At 46.8% G+C, this 24,164-nt stretch overlaps 1 long non-coding RNA gene across 1 annotated transcript; it reads right to left on the minus strand.

Moving 5' to 3' along the window:
* Positions 1-2,950: 2,950 nt before the first annotated feature.
* Positions 2,951-3,762, minus strand: LOC142283939 (uncharacterized). The gene is made up of 3 exons (XR_012745517.1): positions 3,705-3,762; positions 3,402-3,437; positions 2,951-3,170 (listed from the first exon to the last, which is right to left on the minus strand). It is a non-coding gene; the product is annotated as an uncharacterized LOC142283939 (long non-coding RNA).
* Between the last annotated feature and the right edge of the window lie 20,402 nt (positions 3,763-24,164).

Raw genomic sequence — 24,164 nt, forward strand, 5'->3', positions numbered from 1 at the left:
AGCAAGGGGGCTATGAGAACAAGAAGAAAAATACCACACAGAAGGGGAGCACAACAACAATGAATAATATAAAGCAACCTTTATTTGTAGCAAAATTTTAAAAACACTAAAATACAAAAACACACCTAATAACACGGCATGCAACCGCTGCCCAACCCCACAACAACAATGTTATATATATGAATCATAAGGCACAGAGTTGAATACATATAACAATAATTGGAAATATGATGAACAACATATACACAACTATAGCAGTGCAAGAATAAAAATCAACCTACAACCCCATGCTAGCACAGAAGGGTAAATGGGCCCAACGATGCCAAAGTGTGCATGCAACCCAAGGATAATGCAAATATAAATGCTGACTATGATCAGATTACCTGGTTTAACAAAATACCTTCAATTTTACATGGGCCCAAGGTGTATCAAGGATGGGGAGGCAAGTTGAAAGAAGAAACAAGAGGGGGGAGAAGGAGGGTGAGCATGGGATCCCGTGAGCAGGACCCACGCGTATCGCCGCAGAGAGCTGCTTCCTCAGGGTAGGCGTGCGCCATGCCGACCCTCCTTCTCCCCCCTCTTGTTTCTTTCAACTTGCTTCCCCATCCTTGATACACCTTGAGCCCATGTATAATTGAAGGTATTTTGTTAGACCAGGTTATCTGATCATAGTCAGCATTCATATTTGCATTATCCTTGGGTTGCATGCACACTTTGGCATCGTTGGGCCCCTTTACCCTTCTGTGCTAGCATGGGGTTGTAGGTTGATTTTTATTCTGGCACTGCTATAGTTGTATATATGTTGTTCATCATATTTCCAATTATTGTTATATGTATTCAACTCTGTGCCCTATGATTCATATATACCCCATTGTTATTGTGGGGTTGGGCGGTGGTTGAATGCCGTGTTATTAAGTGTGTTTTGTATTTTAGTGTTTTTAAAATTTTGCTACAAATAAAGGTTGCCTTTCATTATTAATTTTTGTTGTGCTCCCCTTCTACGTGCGGTACGTTTTTTCTTGTTGACACAGATCTCTCCTCACATTGTTATACTGATGAAGAAAACAGTCCAGATATTTTTCAGCCATGTCATGAAGATTGTGACAAACCAATTCTGTTTACTCAGTCTGCTTTGAATTATCTGGTTAGAGATCTTTATCTACCAAAGGAGGCTGCTAAACTATTGGCTTTAAGACTACAAGAGAATCGAATGTTGAAACCCAGAACAAGTGTCTCATTTTATCGTAACAGGGAAGCAGAACTGCGTAAGTACTTCCATTCAGATAGCCAGCTTGTCTATTGTACTGATGTTGAAGGGCTACTTCTCTTTATGGGACTTCCAGCATATGATTCAAGGGATTGGAGGCTTTTTATTGATAGTTTTAAAAGAAGTTTAAAATGTGTTCTGTTACACAATGGAAATAAGTATGGCACTGTACCAATAGGTCATTCAGTAAAACTTAAAGAAGAATATAAAAACATCAAGATTGTTCTAGAGAGGTTACAATATAATGTTCATGGGTGGTTAATTTGTGTTGATTTGAAAATGGTTAACTTTCTTTTGGGTCTGCAAGGAGGGTACACAAAACACCCTTGTTTTCTGTGCGACTGGGACAGTAGAGCTACAGCAGAGCATTGGGTGAAAACTGAATGGCCTCAGCGACAGCATCTGGTGATAAGAATGTCATCCATGATCCTGTAGTGGATAGGAAGAACATCGTCTTTCCTCCCTTGCACATAAAACTTGGATTGATGAAGCAGTTCGTCAAAGCTCTCAATCACAGTGGAAAATGCTTTAACTATATATGTTCAACTTTTCCTGGTCTTAGTGAAGAGAAGAAAAAGGCTGGAATATTTGATGGACCTCAAATAAGAACACTTATGAGAGACCCAAATTTTATCACATCAATAAATGAGACAGAAGAAAGAGCTTGGAATGCATTTTGTAATGTGGTGCAGAATTTTCTAGGGAAAAAGAAAGCAGATAACTATGAAGAGATTGTGTAAGAGCTACTAATGAGTCTGCAAAATCTTGGATGTAGAATGAGTATCAAGATTCACTATTTACACAGCCATTTAGACTTTTTTCCAGAGAACCTTGGGGATGTGAGCGAGGAACAAGGGGAGCGTTTTCATCAGGACATTAAAACAATGGAAGAACGTTATCAAGGCCGGTGGGACGCACATATGATGGCTGACTATTGCTTGAGCTTGATGAGAGACAACTCAGAAGCTGTACATCACAGATCAGCCAAGAAAAGAAAGTTCAAATAACTGCCATTTGCCATTCATCTGTGTGCCATATATATGTGTTTTTATATTTTGTAGTTTAATTCTGTAAGTATATTTGATTTGCTGAACATAGACTTTGTAATCTTTGTTATTCCTTGACTAAAAATATACAAAATGTAGTACCTAAAATCATGTGTTTTTATATGAGTAATTTTCATCAAAAATTGAAAATATCTCGAAATCCTGATGTGATAGCCAAAAACGGAGTTCATATTCGTAATTAGCAGGCAAAATTGACTTAACATATATTTTAAAACCTTTTGCCGGAAAAATTGCATTGACCAGTGTTATCTATCTATATGTTTGTACTTCCATCCTATCTATTGATTCTGTCTGTCTATACATCCATCCATCCTAAAAAAAAATAAATCATAAACCGTACACCTTTTTTGGAGTGGTAAGGAATGCATGGGAATACAGTAGATATAGTCACATGCACTTTATCACTGGGTGGTGGTGTGATTTTAACTTTTATTGATAAATAATAGTTTATAATTTCAAATTAGTGTTACACTTTTTATTCCATTTCAATTGAAATTTACAATTTTTTTTGAGATCCAAAAGCCCCCTGCTGCTCGACGCCCCCATGGAACCGCTGAGGAGGGCACTGCAAACAAGCCAACAGTGATGAGGAACCACTGGAGGCTTATGAGGCTTTAGGTATAGAAGACCACAGGTACTGATAGGATCAGGAACTCAAGGCCAGTTGATGTCTGTGTCTGGGAAAAAATGGTCCAGTCGCAATGTTGTCCCTTATACTTGAGATCCTGTCTGCAGAAGTGATGCAATGATCCCTGATGCATGCACCAGAATGACTTTGGCATCCTCCTTATTCTTGAACATCAGTCTGGAGGCCACATAGGAGGCATCTGAAGAATCTGCAAGAGATAAGACCAGGATGAGAATTTCATAAGAAGAAACAGGTCTAGTGGTGATATAAGTGTCTGCTGAGAAGGGTCTAGGAGAGAAATGTTTACTGCAGGAGGGTAAATGATCATCTAAAGCTTTGAGTATCTTTGCTTTCAGTAATACTGTGGGGTCCTGATGGGAAGATCCTCTTTTACCTCTATTTGTTTTAATAAGGGGGAGTTCCAAATGTTCATACTTACTTTAAAGGTCGTTTTTTCTCTTTGTTGGTTCTACTGCTAAAGAAAGATAAGAAAATATTAGTACTCAAGTCATTGCAAGAGTAAAAGAGGAGGAGATCCTAGTGCCTGCAACATCCCCCTCCACCACCCCGGGAGCACTCTATGCAAGTAGGGTTAAATAGGACCATTCTTACTGTCACCACTAGAGGGAGCTCATGGCATACTGATCTGTTATACAGGACAATGGAAGCTGTATAAATCCCTATGTATTGAGCGCCATCTAGTGGTAGTAAAAAATAACCCTGAAATTAAGATGTAGCTTACTAGTTCCTCTCTTGGTTTTTCCTCATAAACTTTGGTGTCCACCACCGGTGTCTTGCCCTAAGAAATAAATAGAAAAGATTAGTGATACGTGAAGGACATTCCCCAGGATAAGTACATGCAATACACTGAGACTGTGTCATGTTCAGTGACCAATAAATGAGGTAGAAGGAAAGTATGTGACCCCTGAGCTTTAGCAGTGTAAGTCCAGCCCTCTTTGTACTACATTCCTAGTTAACAAACTCATTGCTTGACCTCATGTCTCAAAAGTCTAATGGCAATCCCATAATTTTATATTCAGATGTAGCAAATATTAATGAGAAATGTACACAGCATACAATGTACCACCCTAGATTTCCAGGGAGACAATCAATCACACTGCTGGGATTATCCTAATGCTTTTGTTCATGTATGTGGCCCAGAAATCATATAAAAGGTATGAGGAGTTAGAGAAGTCATCAGGAATTATTGTATGATCAGTATAGTTTATGTAGATTAGATAATAAAATGGGGGGACAAAACTACCGTTAAACGAAACTGCAGATGATTCTCATAGTGCCCACATGATTTCTGCTCAATAGGAGAATGTTAGCTGTGACCTGACCGGCTGCTGCAGACAAATGTTTCACTCTTACATTGTCTTTTCTTTCCTAAATCACCTAAGATCATTTGTAATATTTCACGGTAATATACTGAATATATATACATACAAATATGGCTTCTGTATTTCTTTCCTTTCTTTATTATCTTCTTCCTTTGTCTGTTTTTCTCCAGTTTCTTTCTTTTCTTTGATATTGATGGTTCCCACCTCCTCCTCCACCTTCCACTCCACCACCTCCATCTCCTCCTCAATATTTCTTTTTACCTGCTTTATCACCTCCACCTGCTTTTTCATATTATTTACTGCCTCCTTTATCATGTCAATCTCTCCTGTGATACAACACTTTGTCTCCTCCAACTCTCCTCCTTGCTGTTATTCAGTGTTTCTTCTATCACTTCCATCTCCTCCTTAATATTACATTTTGCCTCCTTTGCCATCTCCATCTGCAACTTGATCATATTTATTGCCTCTTTCATTAACGCCACTTGCTCCCTGATATTCCTTTTTGCCTCCTCCCTCACCTCCAACTACTCTTTGATGTAACACTTTGTCTCCACCTCCTCCTTGATCTTATCCGTTGTCTCCTCAGCTACCTCCTCCTTATTATTATCCACTGTCTCCTCAACCACCTCCTCCTCGATGTTATTCGCTTTCTTCTTTACCACCTCCATCTCCTCCTTATTATTATTATCCACTTTCTCCTCCACCAACTTCTCCTTTATGTTATCCATTTTCTTCTCTACCACCTCAACCTCCTCCTTGATCTTATCCACTGTCTTCTCCATCAGCTCCTCCTTGATCTTATCCGTTGTCTCCTCAGCTACCTCCTCCTTATTATTATCCACTTTCTCCTCCACCACCTTCTCCTTTATGTTATCCATTTTCTCCTCTACCACCTCAACCTCCTCCTTGATCTTATCCACTGTCTTCTCCACCACCTCCACCTTGATGTTATCTGCTTTCTACTCTACAACCTCCTCCTGATTATTATTTACGGTCTTCTTCACTAGCTTGTTCTCAAATTTCTCTATAATATAAGTAGATAAGACAGGGACAGGTTAGGACACGCTCTCTGCGCTCTACAGTTGTATAAATGATGTTAGTAATGAAAAACAGAGTCATAGGGTGGCTCCATACAGTGAAGATGAGAACGTTCTCTGGTTATAATCAGCAGTTGAGCGTTATCATGGACACATTTACAAGATTAACTCAGCACAGGAACATTTGTTTTTAAACACATCCAATAAATAGAACTTATTATTATTCCTATATCTATTGATTAAAATGATCTTTGTTCATGAAACAACCCCTTTAACCCCTTCAGGAGCGAGCGATTTTTCGTTTTTGTAGTTTTGTTTTCTCTCTACTTCTTCTAAGAGTTGTAACTTTTGTTTTTTATTTTTCCATCACTATAGCTGTATGAGGGCTTGATTTTTGTGGAAAAAGCTGTATGTTTGAAAGACACCTTGTACTTCACCATATAATCAATTAAAAAAATAGAAAAAATTCCAAGGGGAGTGAAATTGTGAAAAAATTAATTTTCCACCATTGATTTTTAGGTTTTGTTTTGACAGCATTTATTGTGCAGTAAATATAACCTGGTAATCTGATTCTCCAGGTCAGTACATTTACAGCAATGCTAAATTTGTATGATTTCTTTTTGTATTTGAGTGTTGAAAAAAATTAGAAACAATTTGTTTGTGGCAGCAATTTCTGAAACATGTACATTTTTTATTTCTATTTCATTTTGTGACCCTACTAGTTTTTTATGGATTTGATTTATAGTACGGTATGTGAAAAAAGTTCAATTAGCCTTTTTTATAAATACATCAGATTTATGACAGATTTGCTAGCAGAAAATAAAGTAAATTAGGGAAACCCATCCCCCATTTTATTTAGCTCTTTCTTCTGTGTTCAGAAATACCCCCAATGTGACCGTTATCTACTAACTAGACACTGTGGGACCAAGAATGAAGGAACAATTTGACTTTTAGGCCACAAGAATTGAAGGTCCTTCTTAACCTTCAAGATTTTCATCTAGGGCAAGGGTATCAAACTTGGCTGGGTATATGGACAGCACATAGAAAAAAAAATATTTGTGGGGCCGCATTATTTGCAGAACAAAGTGATGATTTTAGTAATACTATATAATTTTTTCTATACTCCTTAGGATCACTTATTTTTTATTTTTTGCTCATATATTTTTTTTTTTTTAAATGGCATTCTTCGTATGTGTTATGGTACGGTTTGTATAGCTTAAATCGTTATGGATGTGGCAATAACATGCACTTTTTTGTTTATTTTAGTTGATATATATAAAAAAGCATTTTTAATGGTAAAAAATTCCATGCTTTATTTAGAATTTATTTTTCTTACTACATTTTATTTTATTTTTTATCCCTTTTTTGTAAGTAATATTGTTTTACAATTAGCACTATATAGTAATTTTGGCCAACATCTTGTAGTAAGGTTCCCATCCTGGTCATCATCTTGTAGTAATGTCCCATCCTGTGGTAATGTTCCCATTCTTGTCCCCTTCTTGTGGTGATGTGCCTATCCTTGTCCCCTCCTGTAGTAATGTGCCCCATCCTTGTCCCCATCCTGTAGTAATGTGTTCATCCTGGTCCCCTTCTTGTAGAAATGTGCCCATTCTTGTCCCCTCCTGTAGTAATGTGCCCCCCGCTTGTCCCCATCCTGTAGTAATGTACCCATTTTGCTCTCCTTGTAGTAATGTACCCATTCTTATCCTCATTCTGCAGTAACGTGTCCATCCTTGTCCCCTTCTAGTAATGTGCCCCTCCTTATGTAGCGCCCCTGAATCCATCAGGGTGCTACAAGGTTCTGCATCCCCACAAGGATGCAGGGCCTACCCCTTTAGGTACCCAGAACCCCAGTGCCGCTACCAACAAAAACCCAGGTAATCCCAATTTTCCCCAACAATCCCCCATACAATGGTACTTAGCTAGGGTGGGACCATGGATGACCGCCTAGAGGTGGAGCCACTCCAGTCCCATAGTTAACCGGGTGGGAGGTGCAGACTGTGGAGAGTAGTCAGTTCAGTGTGGACAGCAGAGGTGTGAATGTGGAAGTGAAGTGACACCCTGACTTGGGTTAACGGTGACCTGGTACTCAGGAGAGGTGGTTGCCGGTGGAGTACTTCCGGAACTATGCACCGACAGGGTACAGGACCCTAGGACAGGAAAGAGCTTCAAGCCGACCTGTTAACACCTGCTCAGCAAAGGGGACCATCAAGGACCTTGCTGACCCTAAAAAATCCGAAGACTCAGTAGCAAAGAGAGAGCCGGGGACTGGACCAGAGACTCCAACTCCACAGGGTTCACGCTACCGTCAGGTGGACAAACCACAAACCGGGGACCCCCAGTGTTCTATACCACGGGTACCCACTTACCAGAGACAGAAACAGGGGAAGAAGGTACCAGAGAACCAGACTGGCACTGGGACAAAGGGGACCTGGAGGCGAAAGCAGCCGGCCTCGGGAAACCAGCTAACAACTTAAGAACAGTGAGTAAACCAGTTGCACTGAATACCTGTCTGGACTCATTCTTCCAATGTCTACCGCACCATACACCCGCTAGAGCAATACCCTACTTGTGGAGGGACTACCATACTAGCTGCAATACCATCAGCCCCAGTAGAGACACTCTGCAGCGGCGGCTCCCTACACTTAGCCGCAACACCGCAAGTGGAATCACGAATAACTTTATTCACAAATCCCCTGCAAATATCCCCATTACAAAAAGGGCCCAGGGCACGGAAATGGGTAAAGGCCACCATTGTGACATTCCTAATAGAGACACTGCCTGAAAACGAGTACCCCATATCCCTGGGCGCGACACTTGTCCCCATACTGTAGTAATATGCCCATCCTGGTCTCCTTGTAGTAATATGCTCATCCATGTCCCCTGTAGTAATGTGCCCATCCTTGTCCTCATTCTGTAGTAATGTGCTCATCCTGTAGTAATGTGCCTATCCTTGTCCCCTTGTAGTAATGTGCCCATCCTGATCTCCTTGTAGTAATGTGCCCTTCCTTGTCCCCTTGTAGTAATGTGCCCATTCTGATCTCCTTATAGTAATCTGCCTATCCTTGCCCCCATCCTGTAGCAATGTGCCCATCCTGTAGTAATGTGTACATCCTTGTCCTCATTCTGCAGTAATGTGCCCATCCTTGTCCCCTTGTAGTAATGTGCCTGTCCTTGTGCCCATCCTGTAGTAATGTGAATAAAAAAAGATTCTTCTCACATGTCCTCTGTTCACTCAGTGTCTGCTTTTCTGCTTCTTTCAGGACCTTGGCCTGCATGACAATCGCAGCTAGTACCCACAGTAGTCAGTGCTTTATTCATTTGAATGAACTGCTGGTGCCGCGCAGAGCTCTCTACAGGACGAATCCAATGGCATTCGCCGGTCAGAGTCCAGCGTTTGACGTCATATCACTACGTCAGCAGTTGGCCTGTGATTGGCCGGCGTCTGCCTGAGGTATGATTCTGCACAGAGCTCATGCATGCAGTGCACAGCGCCAACAGTTAATTCAAATGAAATAAAGCACTGACTACTGCAGGCACCGAACATGATCGTCACAGGGTCCATGGACCTGTGGGCCGCAAGAACAAGCATGAGGGGCCTCATGTGACCTGAAGGGCGCTTGTCTGAGACCCGTGATTTAAGGGAATAAGAAGAATTTAAGGGTAACCTGCCAGCAAAGCCCAACCCCGCCCCACACAAAATTTACTTTCAAGGCAGGGGCTTACATGGAAATAATGGGGCCCCATAGCAGAAGCTCTATTTGCCCCCCAACCCCCAATAAACTAAATAAATAAACAGATGCATAAATGTTCATTTATGGCTCACATAAGAACATATCTCCCAACTTTACAGCCCTTACAAAGTAATTTTCCTACTATTGAAGCTCCTAGATTCTCCTTTCATTGTGCCCATAAACTATGCCAACAAAAGTGTGCCACAAACCTAATGGGAGGCATAGCGCCCCCTTTCAGATAATTTCCTTTTGAAACTGACTGAAACGTATAGGTCGATGTTGCTAACAGGGATTTACCCCTCCCTCGCTTTCTCCCCTCTCGACCTTCCTGTCTCTTCATTTCCCTCCCCCTTTTTGATTATTCTGTATTAACCTGATTATTGCCTTATTTTAGAATCGAGATGGTTAACAGGATGTGATTATTTATATGCTTATATTGCTTATAATGACCCTATTGTATTCCCCTATACTACCTGCAAATTATAGTCACCCCAACACAGTGTTACCCCCCAACTGTCACCCCCACAAAACCTTCCATACCGTAAAATGGCCCTCACACCTCTTCACACTGTATAATGATCCGAACTAATCCTCCAATAGTATAATGGCCTGCACACAGCCCTACACTTGATGGACCCCACACAATCCTTCACACTGTACAATTCCTTGAATACAAGATAATGACCATCAAATAGCCCACTGTAAAGTATAAAGGCTTCCTCATAACCCTCCAAATATTATAATGGCTCCCACAAGCCGCTCCAAATAGTTCAATAGCCTCCACATAGCCCTTCATATATTATTATCCACCCCCAATAGTCCTTCATATAGTATAAAGCACACCAGAGACTCCCTTATAATATAATGCACTCAATAGTCCCCATACAGTGTAATGCACTCCCCATAGTCTTCCATATATTACAATGCAGCCCCAATTGTCCTCCATATAGTATGATGCACCGCCATATTCCTCCAGAAAGTATAATGCATCTCCCATAGTCCTCCATATATTTTAATGCACACCCCACAGTCCTCCATATAGTACAATGCACCTCATAGTCCTCCGTGTGTTACAACGCACCTCCATAGTCCTCCATATATTTAAATGCACACCCCATAGTCCTCCATATAGTACATAACCTACTAATGTCCTCTAAGTTCAAATGTCCTTGATATAATTTAAAACCATGAAAAACCTACAAAGACATCAGGAAGTATAGATATATGGTAAATAAAAAAATACACTTTTTATTGAATACAAAATCATTACAAATAAATACACTATTATAATTATCTATCAAGGGTAAAAGAAGGGGGACACACAACACTGAGACAGTAAAAAAGGGCAAATAAGTATGAGGTACCACACCTCACACAGCATGCAACAGGATATTATATATATACATATATATATATATATATATATATATATATATATACAGTTAGGTCCAGAAATATTTGGACAGTGACACAATTTTCGCGAGTTGGGCTCTGCATGCCACCACATTGGATTTGAAATGAAACCTCTACAACAGAATTCAAGTGCAGATTGTAACGTTTAATTTGAAGGTTTGAACAAAAATATCTGATAGAAATTGTAGGAATTGTACACATTTCTTTACAAACACTCCACATTTTAGGAGGTCAAAAGTAATTGGACAAATAAACCAAACCCAAACAAAATATTTTTATTTTCAATATTTTGTTGCGAATCCTTTGGAGGCAATCACTGCCTTAAGTCTGGAACCCATGGACATCACCAAACGCTGGGTTTCCTCCTTCTTAATGCTTTGCCAGGCCTTTACAGACGCAGCCTTCAGGTCTTGCTTGTTTGTGGGTCTTTCCATCTTAAGTCTGGATTTGAGCAAGTGAAATGCATGCTCAATTGGGTTAAGATCTGGTGATTGACTTGGCCATTGCAGAATGTTCCACTTTTTTGCACTCATGAACTCCTGGGTAGCTTTGGCTGTATGCTTAGGGTCATTGTCCATCTGTACTATGAAGTGCCGTCCGATCAACTTTGCGGCATTTGGCTGAATCTGGGCTGAAAGTATATCCCGGTACACTTCAGAATTCATCCGGCTACTCTTGTCTGCTGTTATGTCATCAATAAACACAAGTGACCCAGTGCCATTGAAAGCCATGCATGCCCATGCCATCACGTTGCCTCTACCATGTTTTACAGAGGATGTGGTGTGCCTTGGATCATGTGCCATTCCCTTTCTTCTCCAAACTTTTTTCTTCCCATCATTCTGGTACAGGTTGATCTTTGTCTCATCTGTCCATAGAATACTTTTCCAGAACTGAGCTGGCTTCATGAGGTGTTTTTCAGCAAATTTAACTCTGGCCTGTCTATTTTTGGAATTGATGAATGGTTTGCATCTAGATGTGAACCCTTTGTATTTACTTTCATGGAGTCTTCTCTTTACTGTTGACTCAGAGACAGATACACCTACTTCACTGAGAGTGTTCTGGACTTCAGTTGATGTTGTGAACGGGTTCTTCTTCACCAAAGAAAGTATGCGGCGATCATCCACCACTGTTGTCATCCGTGGACGCCCAGGCCTTTTTGAGTTCCCAAGCTCACCAATCAATTCCTTTTTTCTCAGAATGTACCCGACTGTTGATTTTGCTACTCCAAGCATGTCTGCTATCTCTCTGATGGATTTTTTCTTTTTTTTCAGCCTCAGGATGTTCTGCTTCACCTCAATTGAGAGTTCCTTAGACCGCATGTTGTCTGGTCACAGCAACAGCTTCCAAATGCAAAACCACACACCTGTAATCAACCCCAGACCTTTTAACTACTTCATTGATTACAGGTTAACGAGGGAGACGCCTTCAGAGTTAATTGCAGCCCTTAGAGTCCCTTGTCCAATTACTTTTGGTCCCTTTAAAAAGAGGAGGCTATGCATTACAGAGCTATGATTCCTAAACCCTTTCTCCGATTTGGATGTGAAAACTCTCATATTGCAGCTGGGAGTGTGCACTTTCAGCCCATATTATATATATATAATTGTATTTCTGAACATGTTTTTGTAAACAGCTAAAATAACAAAACTTGTGTCACTGTCCAAATATTTCTGGACCTAACTGTATATATGCAGGTGTGTTTATTTATATCAATCAGTTCCCCTATGCTGAAACATAATGGTAACATGAAAAAATGCAGGTCACCCTACACAGTCATACATACAGAGCTGGTACACATGCGTAACACAAAAGTACAGTTAAACCCGAAATTACATATATTATATATAAAGACACATCTGCATGTTTTTCTCACTATCTGACATGAAATAAGAATAAACCTTTCCCGTTTTAGGTCAATTAGGCACCAAAATTATTTATATTTGCCAAATGCCAGAATAATGAGAGAAAGACAATATATTAAGGCATTTTTATTACTTTCTGCATATCCTTCAACTTGCTCCATTTATGTTTGGCATCCCCAGTTACCATGATATTGTCCCAATCTACACAATTAAGCTTTTCCTTTAATTTGTTGAAATCAGCTTTCCTAACATTCCAGGTTTTAGTATTTCCCCTTTCAAATGTTTTATTGAATATTACTTTGAAGCTTTCCATATTATGGTTCCTGGTGCCCAAATGCTCCAGGGCCTGTAGATCTGAAATTATATCGGGTCTATATCACAGGACCAAATCCAGAAAATTATCTCCCCTGAAATTCCCCATAATAAAGACCCCATTATTATTAATTATTATTATTATTATTACTATTTGCTGCCTTTTCAATTTGTTGCAGCATTTCATCCTCTACCTGTTCAGCTATGTTAGGAGGCTTATAGATAAAACCCAATTAGCAGCTTTCCATTATCACCCTCCCCATGTACTGTATATTTACCCATACTGACTCTACATTGCTGCAGCTCCCCCCAATATCTTACCACAGCTACACCTGTTGCTCAACCCGTAAGATATCCTTATTCCACCCGACGTGTTTCAACGGCAAAGACTCCCATATAGAGAATCTGTCTATATGGGAGCTGGGACATAGGACCTATCTCCCTGACTGCATGGATGTCCTCTGATGAGTCTTTGCCGATGAAACGCGTTGGGTGGAATAGGGATATCTTAGTGATTCAGCAACAGGTGTAGTTGTGGTCAGAAAGCCATGGACCCCATAGGGGGGAGGGGCGACATGACCAGAGGGAAGGAAGGGAGTGAGGGGGTTAATAAAGTTGAAATAGGGCATTATGGGAGGATATAGGGGATTGGTGGAGAAAGGGTCCCTATAGGGGAGGGGGGGGAAGTATATAAGTAATGGGGAGGGGTCTTACCTCCCCTTTTGACTCCGGACGGCGACAGATTCCCAGGACCAGGACGTCGGCAGCGTGGACGTGGCGGACCCTCAGAAGTGGGACCAGATGATACGAGCGGCGATGGCGGTGCACGGGGCCCGGGCAGTGCAGTCCCACGTCAGGGCTGCCTGGGTTTCCCCGTCGGCACCTGCCCCTCGCTCCCCCTCTAGCCGCGGGCGGCGTTCCAGGCCCCCGTTCAGGTATTCTCCGGGCGCAGGGGGGGGGGCGAGGAGGCCCAGCGAGAGCCCCCCCTCGGGACCCTCCGCGGCGGGGCAGGCGGCAGCAGCTCCCAGCGTCTGCCCCGGCCGCCGGGAGGAATCTCCGGCGAGGCCGCGGCGGCCGAGAAGGGGGCGTGGCCAGCCCGGGGCCTTCTTCCGATGTCAGGCCTCGGGCTGGAGTGCAGAGCCCAGCGGCGTCTCCCGGCCGGGAGCGAGCCCGGCGATGGAATGAGGCCAGCGGTGGCCTGGATGGAGGCGGGCCCGGCCTGGGGCCTACTTCCGGTCCCAGGCCTCGGGCTAGATTTGGCAGGCCGGCGGCAGCCCGGGATCCGGGCCGTGCCCAGCGTGGATCGGAGGCACGGAGAGGGGGCGTGTCCGGCCTGGGGCCTGCTGTGGATGCCGGGCCCCCGGCGGTGGGGCACGTCCCGGCGGCTGCTCCTATATAGGTGCGGGCCCAGCGGATGATGGAGGCCAGCTGTACCCCCCCCCCCCCCCCCCGAGGACAGGGGGGGAGGGGGGGGCCGGGCGCAGGCAGCCAGCGGGGGGACCGGGTGGGCAGGCGCCACCAGGATACCTGCGAGGCTGCGGAGAGAAGGAGGGACGGCGGGAGCCCTGCTGCGACTGCCAGGTCCCTCAGGTCAGCAGCACTGCGTCCGGCGGCCGCGGTCTCCCTCGGGCGGGGGAGGACCCAGCGGGAGGTCGGTCGGAGGCCCTGGAGGGCAGGAAACGACGGTGGGGAGCCCCCCAAGCCCGGGGAGAGGCTCCTCCAGGAAGAGGATGCGGTTGGCGGCGGCCCAGGGGACAGGACGGTCTTGTGGGCTGTCGCCGCACAGTGCCCACGCGGCGGCCCAGGAGGGCGGCCGTGGTGGAGGGGGCGCATCGGCTGCGTCCTCTGGGGCTGGGACGGTTGGAGGACGACTACAGCAAGGAAGAAGAACGAGCCCTCAGGTCGGGGGGACGAACCAGAGGAGCAGATGGCAGAGGACGTCACAGTTTCGATTTCTATCTCTGCGTCACGGTCGGGTGAGCTAGCCGTGGATTCGGCATTGCTTGCGGCGCGGGGTGCTGGTGTTGGGGAGGTGGCTGCGGGTACGGCAGCGCCAGAGGGGTCAGCTTTACTTAGTCAGTTGCTGGGGGTTTTTTGCAGGGTTTAGCGCGAGCGCTGGTGGCGGCGGCCTGGACGGGGTCAGCGGCGGATGGCGCAGCAGCGGCCAATGGCGAGAAGGCGCCGGTGGGGGCGGGTGCAGTTAGCGGAGTAGTGGAGTCCGTGGGCGACAAAACAGGTGATGGAAAAGGAGGATGAGGTGGTGCGGCTGGATGATAGGGCGAAGAGCGAGGTGTAGGTGTGCTTTGAGGGACCGCTAGGGGCGCACCTCAAAAAAAAAAAAAAAAAAAAAAACATTTGGAAAGGAGAGTAGGTGGAGAGATTTTCCCTACTACCCCTGGAGAAATTTAACCTAAGCAGGGTGAAGCCGAGCGATTCCGAGAAGGAAAAGGAGGAGGAAGAAAAACGCCGTTATAGGCTCATTCCTCGTTCCTTTTTCCAATTGGTTGCAGGCGTTCGTAATTTTGGCCAGCGTGATAGGGGAAAGGAGCCGGAGCCTTGCTCGGCTCTGTTTGGCTATACGGATGCAATCGGGGAGGCGTATCGCACGTATGGGGGCTTGGCATGGCTGCGGTATGCTGAGCAGTTTAGGCAGCGGACGGCGTTGCGGCCCGGCTTGCGGTGGGACCATGAGGACATTTCCTTATGGATGCGTTTAATGGCGGCCCCGAGCCAGCCCTTTCGTGGGGGCGCCGGGGGGCGGGAGCCGGGCCCTCGGGTATCCAGAAAAAGGGATTGGTGCTGGCAATTTAACGATGGCCAGTAAAAATTTGGTGCAGCGTGTAGGTTACATCATGAGTGCTCCGGCTGCGGGGGGGGGGGACATAGTTTGTCCAAATGTTTTAAGAAAGGGAGAGGCAAGGCCAGGGACGGGTCTGGTAAAAGGGAGGACGCTGGTGAAAATAGGGGCGATGGCGCCGTTTTAAGTAGGTATCCGGACGGGGCAGCGGCGTCGCTTTTGTGGTTTGGTTTTGTACGGTTTTCAGATTCCGTCGGCGGTTGAGGCATTGCCTCTGGTTTGTCGTAACTTACGGTCGGCAAGGGCCACCCTATGGTTGGGGGGTGAGACGTTGGGTAAAGAGGCTGAGCTGGGCAGGATGGGGGGCCCATTTGAGAGCCCGCCGTGCAGTAATCTGGTGGTGTCCCTGCTGGGGGTGGTGCCAAAGTAGGAGCCGAACAAATTTTGGCTCATTCATCATCTTTCATTTCCGGAGGGGTCGTCGGGGAATGATGGCATCGCGCCGGAGTTGTCGGCGGTGTACTACGTCTCATTTGACAAAGCGCTGGATTTGGTACGGGCGGCGGGACGCGGTGCATTGATTGCAAAGGCGGATGTAGAAGCGGCGTTTCGTTTATTGCCGGTGCATCCGGAGAGTCAGCACCTTCTGGGTTGTGCTGGTGGGGGGAAAGTTTTATGGGGATCGTTGTTTGCCTATGGGCTGTTCAATTTCTTGTTCATATTTGGAGGTGTTTAGCTCCTTTGTTGAGTGGGTGGCGCAGGACGTGTCTGGCTTGTCCTCCATTATCCACTATTTGGATGATTTTCTGTGCGTTGGTCCGGCGGGTTCCATGGTGTGCGCTGGTTTGTTGTTCGCCTTGCAGAGAATGGCGGATCGTTTTGGGATCCATTTGGCACAAGAAAAGCGGAGGGGCCGGCGCCGGTTATGCGGTTCCTGGGGAGTGACTTGACTCTCTGGCTATGGAATGTAGGTTGCCGGAGGACAAGATTGTGGATTTGCGGAGCGCAGTTGCGGCGATGCTGGCAGCAAAAAAAAAAAAAAAAAAAAAAGTGCGGCTTAAGGTGCTACAGTCTTGGCTCAGGAAGCTGCATTTTGCATGCAGGATTATGCCAATGGGACGTGTTTTCGCCAGGAGGTTGGCGACGGCTACGGCAGGCGTGCGGTCCTAGGGGCATTTGGTGCGGGTCACGCGGGAGATCAAGGAAGATTTCTTGGTTTGGGATGTCTTCTTGAGGCGTTTTACCGGTCGAGCTTTGTGGTTGGAGAAGGCGGTGCCTAAGGGTGCGCTGGAGCTGTATACGGATGCGGCCGGGTCGGCGGGTTTCGGCGCCATTTTCAGGGACATTGGTGCATTGGGAAGTGGCCTGAGGAATGGCGGCAGAGTGGCCTGGTAAAAAAATCTGGCCCTGCGGGAGTTGTTTCCAATCGTGGGGGCGGTGGTGTTGTGGGGGTCGCAATTTTCGGGACGTAAAGTGTGCTTTCATTGCGATAATCAGGCGGTGGTGCATGCAATAAACAGCTTGTCAGCGAAGTTTGGACTGGTAGTGGCATATCTGCGGCATTTGGTGCTCAAGTGTTTACTGTGGAATATTCATGTGGTTGAAAAACATGTGCCGGGGGTGGATAACGGGGTGGCTGACGCTTTATCTCGTTTTCAGTTCCACAGGTTTCGGGACTTAAGGCCGGGGGCGGACGAGATTGGAGCGGTGTGTCCAGAGGACTTGGGGAGCCTGGTGAGGCAGTGATTGTGGGCTTGATTAGAAATTTTGTAACCGAGGTGACTTGGTGCCGTTATGCAAAAGTGTGGGTTGAGTGGCAGGCAGTGCTGGGAGCGATGTTGGCAATGGGCGAGGGGATTATTTATTGGCGCTCTTGGCATTGGTGAGTGAGGATTTTAAGGCTGGGAGGTCAGCATCGGCTGTGGGGCAGTGGCCTTCTGGTTAAAGGTTAGGGGTGAGCAAGACGTTTCGCGGGATTTCCGCGTGCGGCAGGCCTTGAAGGGTTTTCAGAAAGGGGTAAAGGTGCGGGACGCTAGGCGTCCCATTTCGTTGGACTTGTTACGCCGATTGGTGGATGGTTTGCGGGTTCTTTGTGTCTCAGCATATGAGACGGTACTGTTTGAAGCCGCTTTTGTGTTAGCTTTTCCGGGGTTTTTTGGATTGGGGAGTTGGTGAGCCCTTCTAGGGTTAATGGGGGCGGTTATTGCTATCCGAGGGTGTGTCGGTAGTGGGACAGAGAGTGGAGTGTCGGCTCCGGCGGTCCAAAATGGAACAGATGGGTCGAGGCATGTTGGTAGTGTTGTATGCGGTGCGAGGGAATGAGTTGTGCCCGGTGCAGGTGGTGAGTACGTTTGTGGATGGCGGGGCGGTCTTCCGGGCCCGCTGTTGTGTCACGAAGACTGGGCTTGGTTGTCTCGTTACCAGTTTTGTAGCAGTGCTGAGGAGTTGTCTGCGCTGGGCGGGGGAGAGCCCAGAGGATTACGGGTCTCATTCCTTTGGGATCAGGGCAGCGATGGAGGCTTCTCGTTGGGGCCTTGGAGATTACGTGGTGAGACGGATTGGTCGGTGGGAGTCCTATCGTTTTCGGGGTTATGTGCGCCCACAGTTGTTATCTCATTGAGGTTTCGGTTGGAGTTTTTGTTTGTGTTGCTGTTGGGGGTTGTTGTTCCTTGGGCAATTTGGAATGGCGCTGTTGTTTGTTAAAGTTGTTTCTTTTATCATGGGAGTGTGTCTGATCTGGGTTTTGGGGCACTCTGTCGTTTTTCTGGGGGGGGCCCGTTGGGCTGACGCTCGTCCAAAATGGTCGGCAGTTGGGTGTGGACGGATCGCTGGCGTCGGTCAAGTGGATTGGAGTGTGTGGCATGGAATGGAGCAGGGTCGTGCCGGAGTTCGAATATTATTACAGGATGGTCAGACCTCCGAACGTGTTAGTGTTGCACGTGGGGGGGAATGACCTGGGTTCGCGGGCATCCCGCGATCTGATCAGGGACACTAAGATGGACCTTTTTTGCGTTTATGGACACGGTATCCGGGCTTGATAGTGGTGTGGTCGGATATTGTGGCCAGATTATGGTGGAGGGGGGCCCGGTCGGTGGAAAAGCTTAACCGCGCCCGGGCTCAAGTGAACAGGGTGGTTGCGCGTTTTGTGCGGAAAAATGGCGGTGTTGTGGTGAGGCACGTGGACCTGGAGTCGCCGAAGTGGCAGTTTAGGAGGAGTGATGGGGTTCACCTTAATGATATTGGTTCCGATTTATGGGCCCTGGGTTTGCCTGATGGCGTGGAGCAAGCCTTGGGTGTGTGGCGGGTCCAGGCCACGTAAGGTGTCACGTGTCCTGTCCTGTGGCGGGGGTAGGTCTGGTCCAGAAGCGGTTGTAAGGGATTGGTAGCTGGACCGAGAGGCACTGTCTGGGTATGGTGTCTCCGGGTTCCGGTAAATTGCAGGCACGGGGTTCTGCAAAGTTTGGGGGGTATTAATCCGTGGGGTGATTAATACCTCATCTCTGGGTCGGAGTGTTGCGGCCAGGGATATTGGCGTAGGAATTGGTTTCTGGATCGGGCCTACATAAGGTTTTCATGTTTTGTTTATTATGTGTTACCTATTATTGTGTGTTTGGGGTCGCCCGTTGGACGGCGCCCCCTTGTGTTAGTATGTTAATAATAGGTAATAAAGGCTGCTGTGGCCAATTTGTTTAACCAAGTCATATGCAGTCGGTGTGTTATTTTAGGTTAAGTTGGGTATACTAACCATCACGACCGGAGAATCCTTCCTCAGTGGTCAAGAAAGCCATGGACCCCATAGGGGGGAGGGGCGACATGACCAGAGGGAAGGAAGGGAGTGAGGGGGTTAATAAAGTTGAAATAGGGCATTATGGGAGGATATAGGGGATTGGTGGAGAAAGGGTCCCTATAGGGGAGGGGGGGGAAGTATATAAGTAATGGGGAGGGGTCTTACCTCCCCTTTTGACTCCGGACGGCGACAGATTCCCGCCCACCCTCCCTTTGTGGTTTGTGAAGGCGTTTTGTTTTTAGCTATGTTCAAAAAAAAAAAAGGGAAAGGTAATATTAGAAAAAAAAAAAAACCAATGTTGAAAGGGATGTATGTTAGTCGCAGCAGCGGGGGTAGGTCTGGTCCAGAAGCGGTTGTAAGGGATTGGTAGCTGGACCGAGAGGCACTGTCTGGGTATGGTGTCTCCGGGTTCCGGTAAATTGCAGGCACGGGGTTCTGCAAAGTTTGGGGGGTATTAATCCGTGGGGTGATTAATACCTCATCTCTGGGTCGGAGTGTTGCGGCCAGGGATATTGGCGTAGGAATTGGTTTCTGGATCGGGCCTATATAAGGTTTTCATGTTTTGTTTATTATGTGTTACCTATTATTGTGTGTTTGGGGTCGCCCGTTGGACGGCGCCCCCTTGTGTTAGTATGTTAATAATAGGTAATAAAGGCTGCTGTGGCCAATTTGTTTAACCAAGTCATATGCAGTCGGTGTGTTATTTTAGGTTAAGTTGGGTATACTAACCATCACGACCGGAGAATCCTTCCTCAGTGGTCATGTCCTTGTCAGCACAGAAGCTGGTGGGATGACAGGCATAGCTGGATTCTCCAGGGATGTCTAGGGTCAAAAGCATTATGGACACCTGAACATCCGCGCTATAGGAGATGCCTGTTTACCCCTACTCTTGCTTATCTGATGAGACCACTCCATTTTTTTTTATGGTACATGATTAAGGCGAAGACATTGGCAGAAACGCGTTGTCCCCACTGACCATCTAGTCCTACCGGGGGTAGTCATGACTGTCCTGTATTTTTATATGCAACTTTTCTAAATAAATTTGGATATTTTATATGAACTACTTCAAGTTGGTTTGTTACAAGCACCGGATCTACATTTTTGCTTGACTCCATTTTATTTCTGACTCCTCTGTATGTACTGCTTAGGCTGGAGTCACACGTGTAACTCGTGCGAGTATCGGATCGTACTGCCCGGACCAGACACTGCTCTCCTGAAAGGAGCGGGTCAGCATCATAGAAATAGATACAGTGGAGCCGCTCCTGGCAGAAGAGAAGCCAGCCGGTCCGATACTCGCACGAATCACACGCAAGTGTGACTCCAGCCTTACTTGTACTATTGGTGTTACATGATTTGATAATCTATGTCACCATGAGATTATGATTTGATTATGCTGTGTTTTCTACTTAGTTATTTTTGTATTCCGGTGGGACCACTGTCCATTTCGGGATATAGGAAATACACTAATTGTGGGGGTTTTTGCTGTTTGTTATATTGTGTTTTTTGTCCTGTATTGGTGGCAACTCTGGGCTGGTCCCTATTTATCTGGGACTTTTGTTTGGGCATATGACCAATTGTTATTACCCAGAGAATCTATAGGTTGTATATTGTATCCGTGAAAAAACTGATAAAACACGAATGTGAAATACAAATGTCTGAATGAGGCCTTAGGCACATACAGTGGCATGTAAAAGCTTAGGCACCACTGGTCAAAAATGCCGTTTCTGAGGCAAAGCCAACAAATGCAAATAAATTGTGGGATAAAGTCACAGTATCCTGGGCTGGAATAAGAGCTAAAAGGAGCCAACATAGACGTAACGCAGTTCTAAAAAATTGTGTCTATATAACTAAATATTAGGTTAGTGATTCACATGAAAGCTAAATCCTAAATAAAAAGAGGACAGATTTTGAGTATATAAAGACAAATGCAGACACTGCTATATACAGTACAGGAAAAGTCCAATGTTAATTTTTTTTTTATATTTTCTCCAAAGTAGTTAAACATTATATATTTCTCTGCATGTTTTGATTTAGAAAACAGTGTGTAACGTTCTCAATGCAGGAAAAAAAAGAGAATTTTGTTTACTTACCGTAAATTCTTTTTCTTATAGTTCCGTATTGGGAGACCCAGACATTGGGTGTATAGCTTCTGCCTCCGGAGGAAACACAAAGTACTACACTCAAAAGTGTAGCTCCTCCCTCTGAGCTTATACACCCCCTGGAGAACCAGATCTAGCCAGTTTAGTGCAAAAGCAATAGCCACCCACAAGTAAAAACAGAGCAAGAACCGGAACAACCGGAGACTCTGTCCACGACAACAGCCGGTGATAACACGCGGAACAAGAAACTGCCAACAGGCAACAGGGAGGGTGCTGGGTCTCCCAATACGGAACTATAAGAAAAAGAATTTACAGTAAGTAAACAAAATTCTCTTTTTCTTTATTGTTCCTATGGGAGACCCAGACATTGGGACGTCTCAAAGCAGTCCATGGGTGGGAATAAACAGAAAAACTGAGAAGTAGGCGGAGCCTAACTTCACAAATGGGCGACAGCCGCCTGAAGGATGCGTCTGCCCAAGCTCGCATCTGCCGAAGCATGAGCATGCACTTGATAGTGCTTTGAAAAGGTATGCAGGCTAGTCCAAGTGGCAGCCTGACAGACTTGCTGAGCCGTAGCCTGGTGCCTGAAAGCCCAAGAGGCACCGACAGCTCTGGTCGAGTGTGCCTTGATCCCCGGCGGGGGAGGCACCTGAGAACACTGGTAGGCATCCCAAATGGTCGACCTAATCCAACGGGCTAAGGTCGGCTTAGAAGTAGAGAGGCCCTTACGCCGACCTGTGGTTAGCACAAAAAGAGAGGTGCACCGCCTAAGAGCAGCGGTGCGAGACACATAGATCCGGAGAGCACGCACCAGATCCAGAGTATGCAACGCTTTTTCAAAGCGATGAACAGGAGCCGGACAAAAGGAAGGTAGGGTAATGTCCTGGTTAAGGTGGAAAGGAGAAACCACCTTTGGGAAAAAGTCCGGAGTCGGACGGAGAACCACCTTGTCTTGATGAAAAACCAAAAAAGGTGACTCCGAAGAGAGCGCAGCCATATCAGAGACTCTCCTGAGGGAAGTTATGGCCACTAGAAAGACCACTTTCCGTGAAAGACGAAACAAAGAAACCTCCCTAAGAGGCTCAAAGGGGCGTTTCTGCAAAACCGTGAGAACCAAATTGAGGTCCCAGGGATCCAAGGGCCGCCGGTAAGGCGGAATGATGTGAGACGCACCTTGCATGAAGGTGCGGACCTGAGCCAGCCAGGCGATACGCCGCTGGAAGAGCACTGACAGAGCCGAGACTTGTCCCTTGAGAGAGTTGAGGGACAGTCCCAGCTGCAGACCGGACTGTAGAAAAGACAGAAGGGTCGGCAAGGAAAAAGGCCAAGGAGGATGGCCGGAAGAGCGACACCAGGACAGGAAAATTTTCCAAGTCCTGTGATAGATCTTGGCAGAGGAAGACTTACGGGCCCGAGTCATAGTGGAGATGACTCCAGGGGGGATACCAGAAGCCGTCAAGATCCAGGCCTCAAGAGCCACGCCGTCAATCTGAGAGCCGCAGAATTCTGGCGGAAAAACGGACCTTGTGAGAGAAGGTCTGGACGGTCCGGAAGATGCCACGGCACCTCTACGGACAGATGGAGCAGGTCTGGATACCAAGCTCGCCTGGGCCAGTCCGGAGCAATGAGGATGACTCGACGGCCCTCCATTCTGATCTTGCGCAGAACTCTGGGCAAGAGAGCTAGAGTGGGAAACACGTAGGACAGACGAAACTGGGACAAGTCTTGAACCAGAGCGTCCGCGGCGAATGCCTGAGGATCGTGGGAGCGAGCCACGTAAACCGGAACCTTGTTGTTGTGACGGGATGCCATTAGGTCCACGTCCGGAGTGCCCCACTTGCGGCAGATTGACTGAAACACTGCCGGATGCAGGGACCACTCGCCACTGTCCACGGTTTGACGGCTGAGATAATCTGCCTCCCAGTTTTCCATGCCTGGGATGTGGACTGCGGATATGGTGGACTTGGAGTCCTCCGTCCATTGAAGGATGCGTTGTACCTCCAACATTGCCAGGCGGCTGCGTGTCCCGCCTTGGTGATTGATGTAGGCAACCGCTGTCGCGTTGTCTGACTGGACTCGGATGTGCTTGCCCGCCAATAGGTGGTGAAAACCTAGGAGAGCCAGGAGCACGGCTCTGGTTTCCAGCACATTGATCGAGAGGGCTGACTCGGACGGCGTCCAAGTGCCCTGTGCTCGGCGGTGGAGACATACCGCTCCCCAGCCGGACAGACTGGCATCCGTGGTGAGAATCACCCAGGACGGGGCCAGGAAGGAGCGTCCCTGAGACAGAGAGAGGGGCCGAAGCCACCACTGAAGAGAGCTCCTGGTCTGTGGTGACAGAGCCACTAACCTGTGCAAGGAGGAAGGCCGCTTGTCCCAACAGCGGAGAATGTCCAGCTGCAGTGGACGCAGATGGAACTGGGCAAATGGAACAGCCTCCATTGACACCACCATCTGACCCAGCACCTGCATCAGGTGCCTGATGGAATAACGGCGGAGCCTCAGCAGAGAGCGCACCGCCAGTTGGAGGGACTGCTGTTTGATTAAGGGCAACTTCACAAGTGCCGGCAGAGTCTCGAACTGCATCCCTAGGTACGTGAGTCTCTGGGTCGGAGTCAGAGTGGATTTGGGCAGATTGACAAGCCACCCGAATTGGGCTAGAGTGGCGAGAGTGAGCGAGACACTCCGCTGACAGTCTGCGCTGGATGAGGCCTTGACTAGAAGGTCGTCCAGGTAAGGAATCACTGCCAACCCCTGGAGGTGCAGAACCGCAACCACTGCTGCCATGACCTTGGTGAATACCCGAGGGGCCGTGGCTAAC

The sequence above is a fragment of the Anomaloglossus baeobatrachus genome, chromosome 2, assembly GCF_048569485.1.
Source record: "Anomaloglossus baeobatrachus isolate aAnoBae1 chromosome 2, aAnoBae1.hap1, whole genome shotgun sequence".
Lineage (NCBI taxonomy): Eukaryota > Metazoa > Chordata > Amphibia > Anura > Aromobatidae > Anomaloglossus > Anomaloglossus baeobatrachus.